The sequence below is a fragment of the Corvus brachyrhynchos genome, unplaced genomic scaffold, assembly GCF_000691975.1.
Source record: "Corvus brachyrhynchos isolate BGI_N302 unplaced genomic scaffold, ASM69197v1 scaffold30, whole genome shotgun sequence".
In the NCBI taxonomy this organism is placed as follows: Eukaryota; Metazoa; Chordata; class Aves; order Passeriformes; family Corvidae; genus Corvus; species Corvus brachyrhynchos.
This window is the reverse complement of record NW_008235742.1, coordinates 763,217-768,408: the sequence shown is the minus strand read 5'-3', so window position 1 is coordinate 768,408 and position 5,192 is coordinate 763,217. Positions and strand designations below refer to the sequence as shown.

The 5,192-nt window shown below is 58.3% G+C and overlaps 1 protein-coding gene across 1 annotated transcript in view; it reads left to right on the top strand.

Moving 5' to 3' along the window:
- The first annotated feature begins 440 nt into the window (after positions 1 to 440).
- Positions 441 to 5,192, top strand: part of TNS4 (tensin 4) — a 17,606-nt gene continuing 12,854 nt past the window's right edge. The window contains exon 1 of the mRNA XM_017746121.1: positions 441 to 546. The gene's annotated coding sequence lies outside the window, so the exon portion shown is untranslated. The remainder of the gene's footprint in view (positions 547 to 5,192) is intronic.

Sequence of the window (5,192 nt, the reverse complement as noted above, 5' to 3'; positions counted from 1 at the left end):
AAGAGTCTGTGCTTGTTGTTTCCTCTTCATTTATTGTCATACCTGACAGCCGAGGTTCGGAGAGCACAGTCCCCATCAGCCCTGCCCCACCGACAGTGCCATGGCTGAGGGCTGGGCAGGGGCTGCTGCTGCCCGGGGGATGCAGGGGCAGGCACAGTCCTTGGCAGCCTTAGCATTGACTCCTCACCTGCTCCAAGGAGGTTACCTTGCTCTTCTCCAGCCGAAAGCCGTCCCTGGCTGGCAGCTCTCTGCCTCCAGCCCTGCCGTACCGGGTGCTCTGGGGGCAGCCTGGCCCCTCGCCAGCCCTGCGCTGCCCCGGCTCCTACCCCAAACGCGGCGTCTGGGTCTTCCCTCTTGCACCACACCTGCGGGGCACGGAGGGGCGGCGAAGCTCGGCCCAGGTGGGAGGGACCGGGCTCCCGTTAAATCCAAGCTCCCAGAGAACCCGGTCCTTGCACAGACCCACCCTTGTGGTTTATGAGCTCCAGGTGCTGGAGGTGCCGCAGCGGAGCCGCGCAGGCGTGGGGACGAGCCGCTGCAGCCCAGGTACCTCCAAGTGCTGATTCCCAGGGCCATCTCTGCCTTTGCCATGCCTCTTCCAAGTCCTTTTTTTCTTCCAGTTCTCATGCTAATGCTGTGTGCAGCTCGGATCGGTTCTTCCCTTCCATTGCTACTCTTGCTGCTGCTTTGCATTTAGCTGGGGATTATTCTTGTGCCTTGGGAGGAATCTGCTGCAGGGATCTCAAATAAGCCAAGACGTGGTTGTTCCTGCCCCAGCAGTGCTGCCGGTGGGCATAGACCGAGCGGTGGTGATCCAGGGTGGGGAAGGCTGCTGGATAATGCTGGGAGCAATGGTGTGGAATTATGCATATTGCTCCAGCTAAAGTTCTGAGGTTTTCTCAGTAGTCCATGGGGTTTATGACATGAGCAATTACCTTTCTTACCCTTTTGAAGCCTACTTAAGATTTCCAGTGGTGTTTGTTGTCTGTGCATTTGTCTAAGTGCGTGTTTCCTCCACTGCCTCAAGCGAGCTCAGCTGAGGTGACGTGGCTGGGATTGTGTGTTCCAGTGCGAGTTCCAGTGTCTCCTTCCTCCCCGTGGGAGGCTGTGGTGTGAGAATTGTGGAGAGTTCAAGGCAATAAAAGTGCCACATGGGAGCAGAAGTGTCAGTGGCTGAGGCAGAGGTTTGGGGCAGAGGTGTGGGGCTCTGAGTTACTCAGGGTGTTGTGGTACCACTGAACCTTCTTAAGCCACAGACAGTCAGGGAGGTCAAAGTACTGGGAATGGGGTCGGTAACAAAAATGCTGTGTAACCAAAACCAGGTTTTGGGCCTCCATCCTTGTGTTGGAGGAGAGGGAGCATCAAGAGGCTGGCACAGAAGCTGTGCAGCCAGGGCTCCAGGTGAGAGCACTCGGATCTGGTGCTGGTGTAGGTGGATGTGTTGGGAGGAAAATGGAGTCTGAGGAGGGGAGGAAGAGAATCTAGTCCCACCTCTACTGTTTTGACACAAGGGAAGAGCTCAAAGCATGTTCTGGTGCTTCACAAGGTTTCAAGGCCTGGGTGCAGGGCTGTGCACTGCAGGGGATGTGCCCAGGCCAGCACAGGCGTTCAGGGCCCTTCTGAAACACCTGCAGTGTGCAGAGCCCCCCGTGCAGCAGCTCCCATCCTCTCCCTCCCCTTGGCACCCCTGAAACGTGGGGAAACAGCCTCTTATGCTGCAGATTCCTCTGTCTAATGCTGCCTAGTGAGTCCCACAAGGGCTGGAGGGAGATGTTCCCATGGTCTCAGAGAAGAAATATCCTGGGTGGTGTTCTGAAGAGCTTGTTAGTGTCTGTTCCTGTAACTCATCTCAAGCATTCTCAGGATTTGCTAATTTAGCCTAGTTTTAGACAGACACCCTGTTCTAAAGACACTCTTGTCCCTGAGCCTCCCATGTCAACTGCTCACCCACAGAGAGGGGAGGGAAAACTTCTCCTGGCTATGCTGGGACCTCTCTTGGAAATGGGGACCAGGCTCTGTGCTGATCTTGTACCCAGAGAAGCTCTTGCCAGGGGGGAAAGAGCTGTCCCAGGAGAGGAAAAGGCTGTAAGGCAGTGGGAGGGGGAGCTGCTGGAGCAGTGATTTCAACATTCCTAATAACCCGCCTCTTCCAAAACCCTGGAGACCCTTGCAGAAGTCTGAAATGTTGCTAAACAAGCAGCACATTCGGGGGGGTCGCTGGGGGTGGGTGGCTCCTGCTGTGGACGCTTTCAGCATGCACTGGAGGGTTTCTCGCTGCCCCACCAAAACATCCTGCTCTGGCACTGGTCATGCGGGTGCTGCCCTGTGCTGTGGCTCCGGGGGCTGGTCAGATACCAAGATGCTGTCTGAGATTTCATAAACGCTTCTTCTTCTTGCTGCTGAGATTCCTAATTGCTCGTGTCTGAGCGAGGGAGGAGGCTCTGACAGACACCCCTTCTCCCCCGGTGTGGGAGGGCAGCCCCTCCTCGGGCACCAGGTGCTGGAACGCCCCGGAGCTGGGGTATATTAATATCTGCCATGTGATACCGGGGCTCTCCCTGCTCTGCAGGGAAAACACAGCATAACCATGGGAACTTTTTTCCTCAACCCCCTCAGCACGCCCCTCTAATCCAGGCAAGTCGCCTGCAGCCCTCGCAGTGATTAAACTGTGTGCAACGAGCTCTGGAAACCCTGGGTGTCCCAGCAGTTCCCTCTGCCCTTCCTGGCGAGGGGATGTGTAACAGGCTTGTCATCGGGAGGCTCCCAGGGCTCACGTTGCAGGGAAAAACAACCAGACTTGGCAGCTGGCTGAGCTGTTTTGGGGTCTGCGCAGACAGGGAGCGAGGCTGTGTCCCGGCTCGTATGTCTGAGCTCCAAATAACCGCGCTGGGACACCCAGCGTGCAGCTGCCGGCGGTGCTGCGGGGCAGCGCTGCCAGCTCTGCCCTTACCCTGCCCGAGCTGGTGCCAGCGCAGGGGCTGGGGGATCCCCCCGGGCTCCCTGAACTCGCGCAGAAGAAGCAGGAGGGACTTTGCTCCGTGTGGATCCCCGGGCTCGGCCCATGTGGCGCCGCGGGGCTGAGCCGTGCCCGGCGGGTTTGGGAAGGGCGGGCGGTTATCGAGGAGCCGGGGTGTGACGGCACAGCCCTGGCTCCAGGGCACCCGGCTTCTCCCAGCCGCGCCCAGGAGCGCCCTGCAGCCCTCCAAACTCAGCACCCACTTCCTGCCCCACGTGGGTGCTCCAGTCCCGACACCCCGAGCCCAGCTCCTTCTCCTGTCAGGGGGAGCTGCCTGCCAAGCTGGGCTGGAGCAGAACTGGGGCTACCGGGCTGAGCTGCAGCTCCAGCCCCACAAGCTGGGTCTCCTGGTACAGCAGGCAACTCCCTCACTGAGGACATTTCTAAGAGTGTCCATCTGCATCTGAAATCTTTGACTTGTCCCCTTCAGCTTAGGGAGAGTCGTGTTCCACAGTCTGCTTCCAGTAGCAGAAACGCTGTAATTTCCAGTCTGGGTGTGTTTGTGCCATCTTATTTCCATTCTTTCTGTGCTAGCCTTGACTTAGCTGAGACAACAGAGCTCCTTCCCCGGAATTTCCGTACAGCCAGCAGATCTCCCAGCCAAGGCTGAACCAGCCTGTCCAGGCATGGCTGCAGTGCTGGGGTTCCTTCTGCCAGGGCTGCCCTGATTCTGTCACAGAGCTCACTCTGCTGCTGCCACGGAGCCCAGGGCATTGCCCATGGCACGGTGGGGATGTGTGTGACACAGGCTCCTACCTGTGCTCATGCCTGGCTTCTCTCCCTGGCCAGAGGGGCACACCCAGACCCTGCCCAGCCCTCACTGGGCCTGTGCATGGGGACACTGCCATTCTCAGTGGCTCTTGGAAGTCCTGGTGTCTGTGGGCAGCATTTGCCCATCCCACGGCTGTGCCATGCTGGTGGCCAGCAGCCACCCTGTGATTCCCCTCCTTCACCTCAGCCCTTCTCCTTTGCTCCTCCAAGCAGAAGAGCCCTCAGCCGTGGCTCAAAACTCCTGTGAGGAGCCTGGGAGACCTTTCACTTCAACCCAGAGAAGGGAAGGGAGGAGAAATGAGGTTTGGAGGCTAATTCTGGCAGCATCACACATGAGAAAGATCAAAAACTCAGGGCAGGAGTACAAGAAAGGAGGGAAGCTGTTGCGTGCATGCTCCTGGAAGCCCCGACAGCCCTGGTTCATGCATCCTGCACGTTATTTCTGTACCTACTTAAATTAAAACCAGCCTTGTCTTGCGGATGCTGACTGGAGCCAGGCAGTTCTTCTCCCCAGGGGAGAATCCAATTTTCACTCCATCTCGCTTGTGTTTTTGACCTGGAATGACTCTTCTTTTTATATTTAACAAATGCTCCCTCCGAGCCTTGTACCGCACTGCACTTCTCATGCAGAGCCAGTGGTGTTGTGGCACACGGTGCCCCAAGGCAGGAGACCTTGGGTGGTTTCCCAAGGTGGGCATCTCCTGACCTGGGCTCTGACCACCCTGCAGCAGAGCCGTGCTGTGACCCGACTGGAGGTGACAAGCACTTCGTGGGCAGAGCTCTGGCAGGGCCAGCCCAGCTGCTGTGGGAAAGGGGGGCTGGGTCTCAGCCTGCTCCTGTACCCACTGTGCCCTGGGGCTGGGGTCTGGAAATGCCAAGGAAGAGCCGCGTGCTGGCCATGGCACAGCCAGCGGGGAGGGCACCGTGGGCTGTGGCACTACTGCAGTCAGAGGAGGGGCCCCACTACCTGCAGCCCCACACCCACCTGCCCCCCAGTTTCTGACAGATCCCTTCACAGCTGGGTCTCCACAGGGATAACCAGCTCCAGACTCAGTCCATCTGCCCTGGGAACTGGAGCAGACCTGGCTCCAACAGCATAGCCCCAAATTCCCAGAGGTTCCCACCTCTAGGATTAATTAGCAGCAATTCAGAGGTGCCTTGGACCTGTCTAATCCAGGCTCCTGAGGTGCTTCCCTTCCTGCAGCACAGCCCTGCTCCCAAGACATTCCTATGCCAGTCCTGTAACTAAAACCTGTCAGAGACTCAGGATACACCGCGGGGGCCGGGCTGGGAGGAAGGTAAATGGGGCTGAGGTATTTATTCACTCCTGCAGCCCTCCGGGCTCTCGGAAGCCCCGGAGAGGGCTTTACTTGCCGTGACTCGCCTGGGGCCGGGTGCTGACACA